We start from the raw sequence: 19,436 nt of genomic DNA on the forward strand, positions 1-19,436 counted from the left end.
AACTACATGTTGTTAGTAGCTACCATATTGGACAATGCAGCTCTGGAAGAAATAGGACTTCAAGAAATTGATTCTGGCCCTGGCTGATGTGCTCAATGGTTTGAGTGTCAGCCGGAGGACCAAAAAGACCCAGGTTCAATTCCCAGTCATGGGCATATACCTGGGTTGCAGGTTCAGTCTTGCCCTGGTCGGGCTGTGTGCAGGAGACAACCAATTGATGTATCTCTCTCACATTGATGCTTCTCCCCCACACCCCCACCATCCACGCTCTCTAAAAATCAATGGAAAAAATATCCTCAAGTAAGGATTTAGAAAAGAAAGAAAGAAAAGAAATTGTGTCAGAGAACCATTGGAAAGTTCTCTCCCTGCTTCCACAGCACTCCTCATTGAAGAATAATGACAATGTCACTCGTGGTGATCAGGACCAAGGGATGACAATGGTTTGCAATTTCTTTCTGTCATTCAGTGAACTGCAGGAGACCAGCAGCTGCTAAAGACCTAGGGATGTTTATGACCAATGGATGCTGCTTCATAAACAAAAGCTTGGCTTACATCAAACAAGTCTTCTAAATGTGATTATGCTTACAGACTGGGTTTACCAGTTAGATACTGTAATACAAAATACTCAGACAAAAATTATTTTTTAGCATATGTCCAAGTTTTACTAACCCATTAATGAAAGAACAAGCAGGAGGACGATCACTGGTTTCAGAAGCATCTGAACAACTGAAATGTATAGTCTGTTAGGAGAGAAATGCTGAAATAAAATTGCTACATTAGCCCGGCCAGTGTGGCTCAGTGGCTTGAGCATCATCCCACAGACTGAGAGGTCCCGGTTTGATTCCTGGTGAGGGCACATGCCTAGGTTGTGGGCTCGATCCCCAGCAGGGGGCGTGTAGGGGGCAGCCCATAAATGTTCCTCTCTTACATGGATGTTTTTATCTCTCTCTCCTTTCCTCTCTCTAAAAAAGTCAATAAAAACATATTTTTTAAAAAACTGCTACATTAGCCCTGGCTGGTTTGGCTCAGCAGTTAGAGTGTTGGCCTGCGGTCCAGAGACACCTGGGTTCGGTTCCTGCTAAAGGCATGTACCTCAGTTGCAGTTTGTCCCTAGCCCTGGTTGGGTTGTGCGGGTGGCAGCCACTCGATGTGTCCCTTTCACGTCGATGTTTCTCTCTCTCCCCCTCCCACTCTATCTGAACAAAATGTGGAAAAATGTCCTCGGGTGAGGATAAAACAAACAAACAAACTGCTACATTAGGTACACAACTGGTTAGTTTTCTATAGGGCAATAATCTTTGGGGTTAGCTTCTCTATCTGCCCCAAGAAGGAAGAAGAGACACAGGTGGAAATGAAGAAGGGAGGGTGGCACCTCAAACTGTGGAGTAACTCATGCTGGATTTATCTTTCTCAACACCCAACATCTCTTTCAAATATCTGGATTTCTTCCAAGGACACCAGCTAGACTCTTTTGCCCTTGCTCTCACCCATCCAAGTAGTCGATAAGCTTCTTTCATAGGATTCCTGACCATTCCTTTCTTTTACTTCCCATTGCTACCCAATCACTTATTTTTTTATCATGTAACTGTCAAAGTCAGTTAAGCAAACAAAAATTTTCTGTGTTGTTTAAGATTCATTAAAGCTTCTCAAATCACTTTTTATCTCTACTGTGATAAGTTGTTCATTGACTACCACAAAGACAAGTAGATCTGTTATGTCATGAAGACCCTGCCCTTTAAGAAAAGCTTAGTAAGTTTTTATGTATTTAAAATCTAATACATTTTAAAACCACCTTTAATTTTCACAATTACAATTGTTTTCTGAAGTATAATGATCTAAACAATGTTTAAGAAGCATTTGAAACAATTAAAAGGCACCAAAAGTCTTTAATATGTTAGAAGAAAGGAACAAAGAGAGGGAGGGGGAAAAAACAGTAAACCCTCAAATTTCTGAGTGCTAAAAGAATCATCTTCTTTTCTTTTTAAGTTAGGTGGTTACAGCTCAATTATTATAGTAGAAAGGAACCAGACATACATTGGTCTGCAGTGCTTTGAAGCTGTGTACCCTCCTTAAAGAAAAATATTTTTTTATCTCATTATTATTTTTTAATAGAGTGGGAGGGAGAGAGAAGAAGAGAGAGAGAGAGAGAGAGAGAGAGAGAGAGAGAGAGAGAGAGAATCAACGTGAAAGGGACACATCGAGTGGCTGCCACCCACACGACCCAACCGGGGCGGGAGACGAACTGCAACCAAGGTACGTGCCCTTAGCAGGAACCGAACCCAGGTCTGTCTGGACAGCAGGCTGACACTCTAACTGCGGAGCCAAACCAGCCAGGGCTATCTTATTTTTTGTTACAAGAGCCTTACTTGTTTTTCTTTTTCTTTTTTTTTTAATCTTTATTGTTGAATGTATAACAGATGTTCCTCATTTTTCCCCCATTGACCTCATCCTCCCCACTCCCGCCCCTCTCCCGCCTTTTCCCACACTATTGTCTGTGTCCATTGGTTATGCATATAAGTTCTTTGGTTTATTTCCAACCACCCCCTAACCCCCTTCCCTTTGAGAACCGTCAGTCCAGCAATGAACCTGCTCTTCTTAATCCCTTCACCTTCCCCACCCATCCCCCAGCCCTCCTCCCATCTGGCAACCAACAAAATGCTCTCTGCATCCACGAGAATGTCTCTGCTCTGCCTGTTCACCTTGCCTGCAGATTCCACTGTCGATAGATATGTATTCATTGCCATTTTGTTTGTTTATATATTTTATATTTTTCTTCAAAAAGACCCTTCATCATTTCATATAATACTGGTTTGGTGGTGATGAACTCCTTTAACTTTTTCTTGTCTGGGAAAGTCTTTACATGGCCATCGATTCTAAATGAGAGCTTTGCAGGATAGAGTAATCTTGGTTGTAGGTTCTTGCTTTTCATCACTCCGAATATTTCTTGCCACGCTCTTCTGGCCTGCAAAATTTCTTTTGAGAAATCAGCTGACAGCCTTATGGGAACCCTCTTGTAGGTAAATAACTGCTTTTCTCTTGCTACTTTTAAGATTCTCTCTTTGTCTTGAACCTTTTGCATTTTGATGATGATGTGTCTTGGTGTGGGCCTCTTGGGGTTCATCTTGTTTGGGACTCTCTGTGCTTCCTGGACTTGTATGTCTGTTGCCTTCACCAAGTTAGGAAAATTTTCTGCCATTATTGTTTCAAACAAGTTTTTAATTTCTTGTTCTCTCTCTTCTCCTTCTGGCATCCCCAAGATGTGAATGTTGGCATGCTTGAAGTTGTCCCAGAGGCTCCTTACACTATCCTCATTTTTTTGGATTCTTTTTTCTTTTTGCTGTTCTGATTGGGCGTTTTTTGCTTCCTTATATTCCAAATCAATGGTTTGCTTCTTGGATTTACGTACTCTACTATTGAATCTGTGTAAGTTATTCTTTATTTCAATTAATGCCTCCTTCATTTCTGACTGTGCATCCATCATTTCTGACTGGTCCTTTTTTATGCTCTTGAGGCCTTCACTAAGTTCACTGAGGTTCTCACTAAGTTCATTGAGCATCCTTATAAGCAGTATTTTGAACTCAGCATCTGTTAGGTTGCTTATCTCCATTTCGTTTAGTTCTTTTCCTGGGGTTTTGTTCTGTTCTTTCATTTGGGACCTGTTTCTTTGTCTCTTCATTTTGCCTGCCTCCCTGTGTTTGTTTCTGTGTATTACGTAACGAGAGGTACGGGACTATCTGAGACCATATGCTTCTTGTTTGAAAGAATTTAGGAAAACCTGAAGCAGGATCCAAGACAGGCCAATCCTATGGTTAAGCAACTGGGAACAGATTGGGTGGGCCTGAAAGTTGGGTGGGGTGGAGCCTCAGGGAATCACCAGGGTGGGGATACCAGTGTGAGCCAGGTTGCTGGAGTCCCAGATGTGGAGACTGTCTGCTGCCCCAGGGAAGGGCTCACCAAAGGAACAAAGGCCTCTGACAGCATGTTTGTCCCGGAGAAAGCCCCCTCTCCAGCCCTTGCTCCAATTTCTTTCTTATCGCCCATGGACTACTCTACTAGCCTCCTAACTAATCTCCTCACACCCTGTTCTGCCTTCTCTCTTCCCACCCCAGCTGACTCCTTATATCTTGACCTGATTAATCTCCCTGAATTGCTGCTTTAATGTAACCATTCTCAAGCTTGGAAAACTATTAGGACTCTGTTCCAGTTATGTAAGTTCCACTTTACTTAACTAGCAAGCTCTTTTTGCTGGTATCCCAACCTCTCTCCCCCACACAGACAACATTGTCTAAAATGGTTCTCAGCCCAAGCTACCCATTAGAATTACTGGGCGTTGCCTAGGACCCAAATCTCAGATATTCTTGTTTCACTGGCCTGCAGTGTGGCCCAGACCTCAGTATTTTTAAAAGATTCCTGAAGTGCAGGAGGCAGAGAGCCACTGCTCTAGTGAAACCAGACTCAGAAAGTAGGTATGTGACTTTCTGCGTTCAACTCTGTAACTCCCTCACCACTTTCACCTACTGAACACCTTACCTGTTTTTCAAAGTGTAGCTAAAACACCACCCCTTCCATGAATTTCTTCCCTGGTTACCCTACCCATATGTTTCTCAGCCTTTCTCTCAAATCCTACACCAGTCTGTTCTGCTTACAGACTCTCTTATTGCTATAACCAATCAATTATTTATTTTAGGTCCTTGCAGTTCACAAAGTTCTTCCATATCTCTCTCCTCTAACCATTTTTCATTGACTATATGATGGAGGCTTTATCTTGTTTGTTTGTTATTCCCAAGCTCACACAGTTGGTAAATGACAAAGTCACCACCTGAACCTGAGTCTCCTGATCTCATTGGAAATATTTCACACAGAATCAAACCTCCTTTTACAATGAAAGAAAAAACATTACCATTATGAGCCTGTCAAATGCACACAGATCTGGGTCCCAGCCTTAGAGAGTCTAGTTCATCTGGCTGCACAGGCCCAGGAACCTGGATTTCCAGTAGGCAAGACCACATAATTCTTGTGGAGGTGATTTACTTTGTGCTCAAGAGTATTTCCTCTGTGACTGTGAAAGTTGCTTTTTAGAACCACATCTGTTGGTTTTCCACACCAGTAGGTAATGGCTGACCAGAGTCTTCGTGGTGGTCACTGCAGACCTCCCTCTGGGCTGTGACATGTGGGCTTGCTTTGTACTTCTCCTCTGGGAAGCACAGAGATCACCTGTGGCTTTTCTCATTTCAGAAGGGGTTTGGAAGAACTTATCTGGTTTCCTTCAGAGAGACTCTTCAATGACATTTTGTTCAGCTGACTAGAAAAATGGTTCAAGGTTGCCTGGGGTAAAAGCTCTACCTAGATAGAAGCAAGACAATCCCCTTCTGTGGGGAAAGTTTCCAGTATTTTAAATTGTGCCATTTCACAACATCCTGACATTCTGAAGGAGATGTCCATTTAGTGGAACCCAAAATAAAAACTGTCTCTGGACATTTGGCATGGAGTTTCTCCTCCTGGTTAGATATGTTGATGGTATCCTGGCTTATGTGTATGAACTTTGTGTAAACCAAGATTACTTGGGTCTGTTCATTTCTCAAGCAGGATTTTTATAAAGGCTATGTTCTAACTAGAGGCATGTAGATTTTTCATTCCTTAAGGGAACTTTTCTTCCTCTATGTAGCATTATGTAGCAAGAGAATAGAACACTATTGGATGAACTACTCAGTGAAAAGCTACTTAGTGGTGAAGCCACTAAATGCCTTTTTGTGTTTAAATTTTTTTGAAGTAGGTGACTGTATTCCTTATTAAAGTTTTAAAATTAAAAATGTATTAACATTTTGGTAGCCTCATCAGTCCATAGGAGCTCTCTGTCAGCATATCCAATTTATTTAGTTAGAACACGTATCAGAATTTGTAACTACAAAACATTTGCATATTAACTTGTTTGTTTACCTCACACTATATTAAGTTTTAGGAAGACAAGGGCCAGGTCTGTTTCATTCACCATTGTATTTTCAAGGACGCCCAGTGCCTGGTACATAGCAGGCATTTAATAATTAGATTGGATATTGAACAAATCAGTGAATGCTGCAAGCACTAAGAGTGACAATGTGTCCTCTAAAACCCAACAGCAAGAACATGCAAAGACATTTGAACACATGGAGGCTAAATAGCATGTTATTAAACAATGAATGGGTTACCAAGAAAATCAAGGAAGAAATTAAAAACTTCCTGGAAACAAATGAAAATGAACACACAACACCACAAAATCTATGGGATGCAGCAAAAGCAGTTCTGAGAGGGAAGTTCATAGCACTACAGGCCTACCTCAAAAAACAAGAAAAATTTCTAATTGAATGTCTAACCTCACAACGTAAAGAGTTAGAAAGCAACCAAAAAGAAAACCCCAGAGCAAGAAGAAGGAAGGAAATAGTTAAGATCAGTGCAGAAATAAATGACATACAGTCCAAAAAAACAATTCAAAGGATCAATGAAACAAAGAGCTGGTTTTTCAAAAAGATAAACAAGATTGATGGACCCTTAGCTAGACTCACCAAGAAACAAAGAGAGAGAACCCAAATAGACAATAACAGAAATAAAAGAGGAGAGGTAACAACCAACACCACAGAAATACAAAAGATTGTTAACAGCTACTATGAACAACTATATGGCAACAAATTCGACAATTTAAGCAAAATGGCAAATTTATAGAAACACACAGTCTCTCAAAACTGGACTGGGAAGAGATAGGAACTTGAACAGACCAATAACAACTAAGGAAATTGAAGAGGTAATCAAGACTCTCCCAGCAAACAAAAGCCCAGGCCCAGATGGCTTCATGGGGGAGTTTTACCGAACATTCAAAAAAGAACTAACACCCATTCTCCACAAACTATTTCAAAAACCTCAAGAAGAAGAAAGACTTCCAAACTCATTTCTGAGTCCAGCACAACTCTAGTTCCAAAACCAGAAAAAGACACTAAAAAGAAACAAAACTACAGGCCAATATCCCGGATGAACATAGACGCCAAAATCCTGAACAAAATACTAGCAAATCGGATCCAGCAATACATCAAAAAATTATTCACCATGACCAAGTGACATTCATCCCAGGGATGCAAGGCAGGTACAATATTCGCAAATCAATAAATGTGATACACCACATAAACAAAATGAAGAATAAAAACCACATGATCATATCAATTGATGCTGGAAAAGCATTTGACAAAATCCAGCATCCATTTCTGATAAAAACGCTCAGCAATGTGAGAATAGAGGGATCATATCTCGACATAATAAAGGCCATATATGAAAGAACTACAGTCAACATCATACTCAATGGGCAGAAACTAAAATCATTTCTCTTAAGAACAGGAACAAGACAGGGATGTCGACTTTCACCACTCTTATTTAACATAGTACTGGAAGTCTTAGCCACAGCAATCAGACGTGAAGAAAAAATAAAAGGGATCCAAATTGGAAAGGAGGAAGTGAAACTGTCATTATTTGCAGATGACATGATATTATACATAGAAAACCCTAAAGACTCCATCAAAAATGTACTAGACTTAATAAATGCATTTGGCAAAGTAGCAGGATACAAAATTAATGTCAAGAAATCGACGGCAGTCTTATATACCAATGATGAACTCACAGAAAGAGAAACCGAAAAACCAATCCCATTTACCATTGCAGCAAAAAAATTAAGATACCTAGGAATAAACTTAACCAAAGAAGTAAAGGACCTATTTGCCGAAAACTACAGGACATTAAAAAAAGAAATAGAGGAAGATATAAAACAGTGGAAGCACATACCTTGTTCATGGATTGGAAGAATTAACATAATTAAAATGTCCATATTAGCCAAAGCAATCTATAGATTCAATGCAATCCCCATCAAAATACCAACAACATATTTCACAGAACTAGAACAAATACTTCAAAAGTTCATATGGAACCAAAAAAGTCCCCGAATAGCCACAGCAATTTTGAAAAAGAGGGACAAAGTAGGTGGGATCACAATACCAGATATCAGGTTATACTACAAAGCGACTGTAATCAAAACAGCCTGGTCCTGGCACAAGAACGGGCATATAGACCAGTGGAACAGAACTGAAAACCCAGAAATGGACCCAAGGCAATATGCTCAATTAATATTTGAGAAAGGTGGCAGGAGCATAAATTGGAGTAAAGACAGCCTCTTTAATAAATGGTATTGAGAAAATTGGACAGCTACATGCAAAAAAATTGAAACTAGACCATCAACTTACAACATACACAAAAATAAACTCAAAATGAATAAAACACTTAAATGTGACTCATGAATCCATAGAAATTCAAGAAGAAAATGTAGGCATCAAAATTTCGGACATCATACGGAGCAGAATTTTCACTGATACATCACCTAAGGCAACAGAAACAAAAAAGAAAATGAACACATGGGACTACATCAAACTAAAAAGCTTCTGCACAGCAAAAGAAACAATCATCAAAATGGAAAGGCAACCCACTGTATGGGAGAACATCATCGCCAATGATACATCAGATAAGGGGTTAATTTTCAAAATATATAGAGTACTCATACAACTCAACAAAAGGAAGACAAAGAACCCAATTAAAAAATGGGCAGAGGACCTGAATAGACACCTCTCCAAACAGGACATACAAATGGCCAAAAGACATATGAAGACGTGCTCAATATCACTAATCTGCAGAGAGATGCAAATTAAAACAACACTGAGGTTATCACTTCACACCTGTCAGAATGGCCACCATCAACAAATCATCAAACAACAAGTGTTGGCGAGTGTGTGGAGGAAAGGGGACTCTAGTACACTGCTGGTGGGAATGCAGACTGGTGAAGCCACTATGGAAAACAATATGGTGTTACCTCAAAAAATTAAAAATTGAACTTCCATTTGACCCAGTGATCTCGCTTCTAGGAATATACCCTAAAAAACCTGAAACACCATTCAGAAAGAATATATGTACCCCCATGTTCATAGCAGCACTATTTACAATAGTTAAGATCTGGAAACAGCCCAAGTGTCCATCAGTAGACAAATGGATAAAAAAGCAGTGGTACATATACACAATGGAGTACTCTGCAGCCGTAAAGAAGAAAGATCTCTTATTCTTTGAGACAAAATGGAGGGACCTGGAAAGTATTATCCTAAGTGAAATAAGCCAAGCAGAAAAAGACAAATACCACATGATCTCACTTATATACAGAATATAATGAACATAACAGTCTGAGGCATATGGTAGACCCAGAAACATGGAAGTAGGGCACAAACTAACATCCCTCAGAAGACGGGGTGGTGGTGAGGGAGAGATAAACCACAGAACTTACATGCATGTATGCATGACCAATGGACATGGACAACAAAGCCGGGGACGGGGTGGAGGGCGTGGGGAGGGGGGTGCCAATGGGGTAAAAAAGGAGAAACATTTGTAACAAAAAATAAAATAAAAATAAAACCCAATAGCATGATATAGTTCTGATTCCATTACTATTCCTCTACATAACAGATTATTTTCATACACCTGTGAGCTTCTTGGAGATTAATTAAACCTGATACAAGAAGTATAAATAGATATAAAATGTCTTTTGCAAACTTTAGCTCTAATATTTTTAATTATGATATTCTTTCAACCAATAATTATTGATTCCCTATTGTGTATCTTATTCTTATCAAGTTTGCATTCTACAATAAATAAATCATTCATACACATAAATGAGAGACAAAAAGCATCCCAGATAAAATTATTCATTAAAAAAGAAATTATTCTGAGGGACTGGGAAAGAGCTTTATGGAGGAGATAACATTTAAAGTAGGTCTCAACATGGAAGTGGGGTACAGACTGACAATCCCCAGAAGAAGGGCTGGTGGGGGAGAGATAAACCACAGAACTTATATGCATGTATGCATGAACAATGGACATGGACAACAAAGCTGGCGACAGGGTGGGGAGGGGGGAAGGGGCAAATTAGTGGGGGAAAAAGGAGAAAAATCTGTAACAGAAATTAATTAATTTAAAAAATAAATAAATAAAACCTGAGATTTGAAAAATAAAAAAAAAAATAATAATAAAGTAGGTCTCAAGGTAAGATCTGAATATGTGAAAGTAACAGAAAAGGACATCTTGGGAGCAGGAAGTGTAAGCATCAGTATACAATACAGGGAAAATGTGAGTGTGCATGGGAAGGAGCAAATAATTTGGTATGAATGGAGCCCTGAGTGTGAGGTGGGGAGCAGAAAGGTTTGAGAGAAGAGATCTAGCAGAGAACAGTTTGAAAGAGTTGTATTTATATGAACTGGACTTTAAATTTCATTGCTGAAAATCACTGATGTAGTTCAGTGAAGGAGACTAATCTTCATATTTTATAAAATTGATTTTGGTAGCAGTGTAGAAAATCAGAGGTGAGGCTTAAGACAGGGGAGAAGAAATCAATGTATGAAACATTTAGAAACAGTACTCAGCATGACTTGGTGAACTAAAATGCAAGAAATGATTGTGCACAGCACAGGACAGAATCAATTCACAGCAATAAATTTTGTGGTATAGGCTGTATGTGGTATGGAGTTCAGGGCAAGGGATAATTATGAGCAGAAGAAGCCTGGGAAGATTTTTGAATACCTAGTTAAGAGATTGTACCTGCTGTGTGTCCTTGAGAAGCTGGGGTTTGCTGCTAAGTAAATCACAATCTCAGTTTTAAAGAACTAAGCTTTTTATTCAAGTGCAGATCAAGAATCCAAAATGTGGCTTGCTTCTCATTATTAAAATAATACAGTATTTAGATAGAATAATCTAAGAAAAAGTAAAATGAGTTGCAAATGTATTTTGGTAGTTAATCCAGCTACAAACCAGGTACCAGGAGATGCCTTAATTTGCTTAAGGAATTAAATCACATCTATAACAACAGCTTAGTTCCAGGTCAGGCCCTGGGCTAGTAGTAGAGGTGGTGAATCTGAATGCGGTAAGGAAGACTCTGGATGTTCTGTTTAAGACTTCAAGAACTTTGAATACTTGCTTAGATGTTGAGACTCTATCTTTGTGAACAAGGAATTGATCCAGAAGTTTTATCGTCAGTTATGAAGGAATTTCATGGGGCCATTGAAGCTCTCAAGGCAGCTGAAATAGGAGAAGCTGACTTTCTGGAGAAATCCTGATGAGATGTCTAGCTCTGCAAGAGGATTTGAAGATCTCATTGTACTCAAGAACGTACATTGAAATTACTGCATCAGCAGTGTAGCAACATTCTCCTTTTTAATAGAACCACAAAATTATAGCTTTCTAAATCAATAAGAAGTGGCTTATAGACAGAACTCAGATGAGTCTACATCACATTTTCTTTCTTTTTTTTTTTCAATCCTCACTCAAGGACATTTTTCTTTTCCTATTTATCTTCAGATAGAGTAGGAGGGAGGGAGAGAGAGGGAAACATCAACATGAGAGGGACACATCGACTGGTTGCCTCCTGCACGACTCAACCAGGGCCAGGGATGAACCACAGTGGCAATTGAGGTATGTGCCCTCAACCGGAATTGAACCCACAACTCATTGGTCCACAGGCCAACGCTCTAACCACTGAGCAAAACAGGCCAGGGCACATCTTCTTTTTTAAACCCTCACCCAAGGATATTCTTCCATTGACTTTTTTAGATAGAGTGGGAGTGAAGAAGAGGGAGAGAGAAACATTGATGTGAGACACATCAATTGGTTGCCTCCCACATGACTCAGGTCAGGGATTGAACTTGCAACTGAGGTACATGCCCTTGACTTGGAATCGAATCGGTGACTCTTTGGTCCGCAGGCTGACGCTCATAGCTGAGCCAAACTGGCCAGGGCACATCTTACTTTTTTAAACAGCTCTAATGCATTGGCATTGCAATGTTCATAGTTACATATTCCTTATTTATAGCTCTGGTAGCTTTAATTTTCTAGGCAGTTTGTCAGTGTGCACATCTGCTGTTTGGTTGCAGTACAGTATTAATGTAATAGTTATGACATGTTGACATTTTCATTATAAACTTTAATTTCAAATTGTTTATGCTAAATGACTGTGGATTTATGTTGCACTGGGCTCAGAGTTGACAGAATTTCAGCCACCATTTGTGAATTTTGATTTAGATTCATGATGCATATTTGAATCTTATTTTTCATAAGAGCACAAAAAGCTTTTGTTGTAATCTGCTCTTTAACAAAGAATATTTAGTATTTTAAACATAAAGTTTGTCTGGTAGTTAATAATAGTGTGAACCAGATCAATTTTGAATTGATTAAAAAATTAAACTTTTATAAACTCAGATTTTAAAAGTAATGATAGCACTTAGTATTTGTCATTTGAATCATTTAAAGTTGAACATATTAATTAAGAATAATTTTGTTCTAAGTTTTATACTCTATAAATGACAGCCTAAAATATAATGCCTGATATGTTTTCAACATGCAAAACTCTTTTTACTTTTATTACATAAAAATAATTTAAGTGCTTATCTAATATATCTTGAGTGGTTATCTAATAATTCAGTAGGTAACTGGTGGTTCTCTTAGCACTAAACAGATGTCATCCAACAAATATGTTACTATTTTCTGAAGGAATAAAGATTTCCAGTCATTAAAAAAAAAAAACAACCAAATAATCAAATGTTCCATAATGTCTAAGATTATTTTTGTGTGTAATTATTTTTACCCTGAAAGTTTTAACAAGTAAAAGTTTGGTTCAAAATAAATATAAGAAAATTTAAGATAGTATTGACTCTGTTTCTATAACAAAATCTCAATGAAATATTTTCCTCAAGACTGATACAAATTTAATCTGGTTTTATTTTAGACTTTGTTAGTTTCCATTTAAACGATGGTGCAAGCATTTACTCTTTAGCAGCATTTTTTGTTCTTCAGGGAAACTGAAGTGAGTTTAATAATATTTAAATGGAAACCTTCTGTATTGTTTTTAAAATTTAGTCGTTTGACCATTTTAACTTTTTAAATGCATGGTATCTTTACCAAGTGCACAAGAAGGTCTGTTATTGGGAGAACTGGTTGGGAGATGATAGGAATTTGTGATGAGAGGACTTCTGGTCAAGATGGCGGCGTGGGTAAATGCAGTATCACCTCCTCCCACAACCACATAAAAGTTACAACTGAACTACAGAACAAACATCATTCAAAACCACCTGAAATTGAGCTGAATGGAAGTCCTACAACTACGAAATTAAGGAAACAGCCACATTGAGACTAGTAATAAGGGCAGAGGCAGACGGGCTGATCCCACACCCATGTGTGGCGGATAAAAATCAGGAGGGACACCTCAGCTGGGAAAGTCCTCTCTAAGGAGTGAGGGGTCCCCCTCCCACACCAGGCCAGCAGCTCAGGGTTCCAGTGCCAGGAAGAGAAGTCCCCATAACTTCTGGCTTTAAAGCCAGTGGGAACTGAGGCTGAAGGAGGCTCAGGCTGCTGGAGACCCGGCAGCTACTCTTAAAGGGCCTGCACATGAACTCGGACTTGCTCCCTCTGAGCTCCAGCATGGGGGAGGCAGCTTGAAAGGTACCAAAGACACACGGGGAAGAACTGAGTCATTTGGCATTGGGGCGAGGGCTGGAGAGGCAGCTTTCTCCGGGACAGATGTGCTGTCAGAGGCATTTGTTCCTTTGGTAAGCCCTTGCCTGAGGTGGAAGGTAGCCGCCATACCTGGGACTCCAGCAACCTGGCTCACATTGTTTGTCCCACCTTGGTAATTGCCCAAGACCCTCCCTCACCTAACTTTCAGGCCCACCCAAGCTGTTACCATTTGCCTGATATAAATATTGGCCTGTCTAGGATATTGCTTCAGAGTTTCCTAAATTCTCTCAAACAAGCAGCATCTGGTCTTAGTGAGCCCCATACCTCTGGTTAAGTGGCCCTAGGCCTGGCACTAGAAGCAGCCAGCCTTGGTTTTCAACTTGGCTTTACCTGGGCACCTCTAAGTCCAGCACAAGAAGCAGCCATCTGCAGACCTCTTTGCAGCTTATGCCTGGTGGCCCTGGGTAGAACACAAGCAGTGGCTGACTTGACCCCAGAGCCAGCACACCCAGTGGACAGCTTCAAAATACTGTGAAGCACCACCATCCAACCACTTCCATAAGTGACACACTCAAGGAACAGATTCAGTGGGTACCAGAGCCTTGCTGAAATAAATCTTGCTCTGTGTGGTGGGCCCATACACAGTTGATTATCCAAGGTAGTCAGAGGTCGGTGGCTAGTGGGCACAGCCAGTCCTTGCAGCTTATCAACCTCAGTAAAACTCTCTCATTGAGTTGCCAACAGCAATCAAGGCCCATTTACAACTGAAGGGTAGAAAGTTCACATGAGGGGTGCACCTTGAGGGCCCAGCTGGGAGACCAGGGAGGCTGTGCCACTGGGCTTTACAGGACATCTACTACAATAGGCCACCCAAGGAAGCCCAGGAGACATAGCAACTCTACCTAATACATAGAAACAAACACAGAAAAGCAGTCAAAATGAGGAGACAAAGAAACATGTCTCAAATGAAAGAACAGAACAAAACTCCAGGAAAAGAACTAAACAAAATGGAGATAAGCAATCTAACAGATGCAGAGTTCAAAACACTGCTTGTAAGGAAGCTCAATGAATTTAGTGAGAACTTCAGTGAACTTAGTGAGGGCCTCAAGAGCATAAAAAAGGACTAGTCAGAAGTGAAGCATGCACTAACTGAAATAGAGAATAATTGACAGCCCTGGCCAGTTTGGCTCAGCGGTTAGAGCATCGGCCTGTGGTCCAGAGAGACCAGGGTTCAGTTCCCGCTGAGGGCATGTACTTTGGTTGCAGTTTGTCCCCGGCCCTGGTTGGGTTGTGCGGGTGGCAGCCACTCGATGTGTCCCTTTCACATTGATATTTATCTCTCTTCCTCTCTCTCCCTCCCGCTCTGTCTGAATAAAAAAAATGGAAAAATGACCTCAGGTGAGAATTAAAAAAGAAAAAGAGAATAATTTAGAGATTCAATAGTAGAGTAGGTAAAGCCAAGAAGCAAACCATTGATTTGGAATATAAGGAAGCACAAAACACCCAATCAGAACAGAAAAAAAAAAAAAAAAGAAAACAAAAAAGCATCCAAAAAAATGAGGATAGTGTAAGAAGTCTCTGGGACACTTTCAAGCATGCCAACAGTCGCATCATGGTGGTGCCAGGAGGAGAAGAGAGAGAGCAAGAAATTGAAAAACCTATTAGAAAAATAATGACAGAAAACTTCCCTAACTTGGTGAAGGAAACAGACATACAAGTTCAGGAAGCACAGAGAGTCCCAAACAAGATAAACCCCAAGAGACCCACACTAAGACACATCATCATCAAACTGCAAAAGGTTCAAGACAAAGAGAGAATCTTAAAAGTACCAAGAGAAAAGCAGTTAGTTACCTACAAGGGAGCTCCCATAAGACTGTCAGCCAATTTCTCAAAAGAAACTTTGGAAGCCAGAAGGGAGTGGCAAGAAATATTCAGAGTGATGAAAAGCAAGAATCTACAACCAAGATTACTCTATCCTGCAAAGTTATCATTTAAAGAGTTTCCCAGATAAAAAAAAAAAAAAAAGCTAAAGAAGTTCACCACCACCAAATAATTACTATATGAAATGTTGAGGGGTCTTTTTGAAGAAAAGAAGATAAAAAATATGGACAAACAAAATGGCAATAAATACTTATCTATCGACAATTGAATCTACAAACAAAATGAACAAGCAGAACAGAAATATTCTCATAGATGCTGAGAACATTTTGTTGGTTTCCAGATGAGAGGGTGATTGGGAGAATCGGTGAAAAAGGTGAAGGGATTAAAAAGTACAAATTGGTTGTTAGACTGACAAACCTCAAAAGGAAGAGGAGTGGGGGGCTGAGAAGAAATAAACCAAAGAACTTATATGCATATATGCATAAGCAATGAACACAGACAACAGTGTGGGGAAAGGCAGGAGGGGGGCGGGAGTGGGGAGGAGGGGTCAATAGGGGAAAAAGGAGAAACATCTGTAATACATTCAACAATAAAGATAAGTTAAAAAAAGAAAAGAAACATCGATAAGAGAAAACATCAGTTGGCTGCCTCCTACATACCCCCACTGGGGATGTGGCCCGTGACCTAGGCATGTGCCCTGACCTGGAATCGAACTGGACATCTCTTGTTGCATGGGTTGAAGCTTGGCCACTGAGCCACACCGGCCGGGCTGAGTAAGTTATTTATTTTAAAAGACTACATACAGCTTGGCCGATGGCTTGGTAGATTGAACGTTGTCCCAAGGACTGAGAGGTTCTGATCTGGTTCCCAGTCAGGGCATGTGCCCTGGTTGTGGGCTCAATCCGCAGTGGGGGGTGTGCAGGAGACAGTATATCGATGTTTTCTCTCCCACATCAATGTTTCTATCTCTCGCTCTTTTCCTCTCTAAAAAATCAATAAAAACATATTTAAAAAATAAATAAGAATTTGTGATGATGATTCATTTATCTGATAATAAATACTCCATGTTTTTATTTATAATATCATAGGACACTTTTGTCAAGTTCCAAAATTTGTGTATACTTTAGGCCATAACAGTTAATAGTTTTATTTATGACTCTGTAGATTAAGTTACTATGTATGAGACAAAACAGGGAAATATACTGAACAGAAATTATGTATACAGAGGACTTCTTTAATATGTTACATTTCTTAAATGTAAACATATTTTTAATGTTAAGTGATATTTAAAGAAACTAAATAAAGTAATGATACAATCGCAATGTCGCACCTTTTGTTGGTGACAAAATAAGACAATTTTGGTGGTTAAAATTTTTTTTAATTAAAAAAATAATAAAACAGCAGCTTCAATTTCAGTTACCACTTTACAATAATCCACAATCATCCTCCAAGATCCATATATTTTACACCAGCCAAAAAGGTGAATTTATGGGCATATGGTAAGAATCACTCTCTTCAGGAATGTGGCATTGCCTTTGGTTTACCATTTTCCTTAAGGAGGCAGGTCTAGTGGGTTCTACTTGGCATTTTCTACAATAGGCCTTACTCCACAGGGAACCAATGCAGGAATTCTAGCAGTTTCTGAGTATGTCTATTCCAATTATTCATTCTGGAACTGGAAAGTAACCACAGAGTGGGTTTGGGGGACCCACTGGGCCTGCTGTGAGAGGATCTAAGCTAAAACTCCATTGACCACCTGACTTCCATAAGCCCCTGCTCTGCCTGGTGGACCACAGTGATGTCTTGGGTTTCCTGGAATTAGTGTCAGTTCACAACCAGAGTCCAGTAATCCTCAAAAGGTCTAATTACTTACTTTCCTCCAGTACACAATCACCTGGTTAATGGCTGTGTGTCCCTTTCAGGAAGGCTGGGAGAAAGATTTGCAGTACATGTTCTTAGCAGTGCACCAGAATCCTTCCTCAAGGAGACCCAGCCTCCTCTTCATTGAAGGAGTTCTGCATCTGTAAACTGACTCAAGTCTTGGAATTGTGGAGGGGCCATGACTCTGTTTTGGTGATTCAAGTTATAATTGAACTATAACTTTTCTGCTTATACTGACCAAATAAAAATTTAGTAAAATCTCATCTAATTGTTTTTTAGGAACACCCTACTCAACCAACCAGTACCATTGGTCTCTGGGAGTCACACTGTTCTGATTGTTGCTTTGCCTCTTCTTTAAGTAACTACGCCCATCCTGCTTTTGATGGTTGAGGATAGCTACCCCAAAACTGAATTAGCCCCATTGCATTTTGGATCCCAGTTTGTTGGCAGCAGTTCCCACTGTAATTTCAGAAAGCAGAGCAGCCTCAGAGCTCTTCAAGGATCCTAGGGTCTCCTCATAAATTTGAGATCTCTTTGGGGGTACTTGAGTGCCAACTCTATTCCCAATGTCACCATTGCACTGAGTGGCAATGACACCTCTCTCTGGCAACTACTTAGAATCAAGATAGTCCCTGATGTTCTGCCTATCATTGTCCACATTGCTATTAATCCCATGGGTATAATGGTCCTGGCCAGAATATGCTGCTACATCATTTCTGCCCTACCAGACGTCTGGTGGTGCCAATGCTGAAAATCTGATGCAGGTCCATCTGTTCCTTTTTAGAGGGGATCTAGAGCAACAGTAAAATCCTTGTTGTTGGCAATCCAGTATCCATTGCCATTCTGGTTAGTGTAGGCCAAATTTCCTTTGGGAATCCTTTTCCTCATTCTCAATCCCATAGTTTGTGTAGTACTAATGCTACCCAAAGATACACAAGAGGGCCCCGATTGTTTAAGCCAAACAAGGTACTCCATTTCTCTGGCCACAGTGTTAGTGCAGAGTATTGCACAAAGCCCAGGCCTGAGCCAATTAGCACTCCATTCTCATGGTCATAGTGGTAGTACAACAGATCAGAGATAAACCTATACCACCAGTCTTATGACTATACGTTCCAGTAATCAATGATAATCTGCAAAATGTTTTTTTTTTTACTTAAATCCACATTTTATATTTTTGTTTATATCTTTTGATTTTTCAATTTTTTTTCAATTACAGTTTGCATTTACTATTATTTTGTATTAGTTTCAGGTGTACAGCACAGTGGTTAGATAATCACATACTTTATATTAAGTGTTCCCCCTGATGGTTCCAGTACCCACCTGGCACCATACATAGTTATTGTAATACTATTATCTATATTTCCTATGGTGTGCTTTATATCCCAGTGACTATTCTGTAACTACCAATGTGTACCCCTCAATTCCTTCACCTTTTTTCACCTAGACCCCCAACCCTCCTCCCCTCTGAGAACCATCACTCTGTTCTCTGTATCTATGAGTCTGTTTCTGTGGTGTTTGTTTGTTTATATTGTTCTTTAGATTCCACATATAAGTGAAATGGGTTTTTTAAATTGGCTTAATGTTTCCACTAGTCTCACTGAAAGTCATTACTATAGATTTAAATTGCTGTATTTAACAAGGAGACTTATTAGTCTAGCTTTTTTTTTTGTTTATTGTCCAAGAGAAAAATTAAGTAAGTTTTCTATAGGAGAATCCCTGGTATCCTATTTAACACCTATCTTACCTTTCCTATCCCTGCCCCACGGTCAAATTGAAGAATACACTTCATACTCTTTTAGTTTTCACTTAGTCTTTTCTCAATATGGAATCCAAATATGTATCCAAAAGGCTGGATCAAGAACTAATTCAAGTTATAGGGATACAGATATATTATACCCCCACCCCAGCCCCTGGCCACATACACACACATGCACTCCTACTACACGTTTGGGAGCTTTGCATGCTGAATAATCCTGGGGGCACCTTTGCATCCTAGAGCAACAGTACTTCTGGTGCTTAGACTTTGGGGCTGCCTTTAAATCTCATGAGCATAAGCAACGGAAGGTCATTGCCTGGAGGCTATAGCTTGAGTTTTAACTTTTATGGAAAGCTGACAAAAATAT

The sequence above is a fragment of the Molossus molossus genome, unplaced genomic scaffold (genome assembly GCF_014108415.1).
Source record: "Molossus molossus isolate mMolMol1 unplaced genomic scaffold, mMolMol1.p scaffold_m16_p_13, whole genome shotgun sequence".
NCBI lineage: Eukaryota > Metazoa > Chordata > Mammalia > Chiroptera > Molossidae > Molossus > Molossus molossus.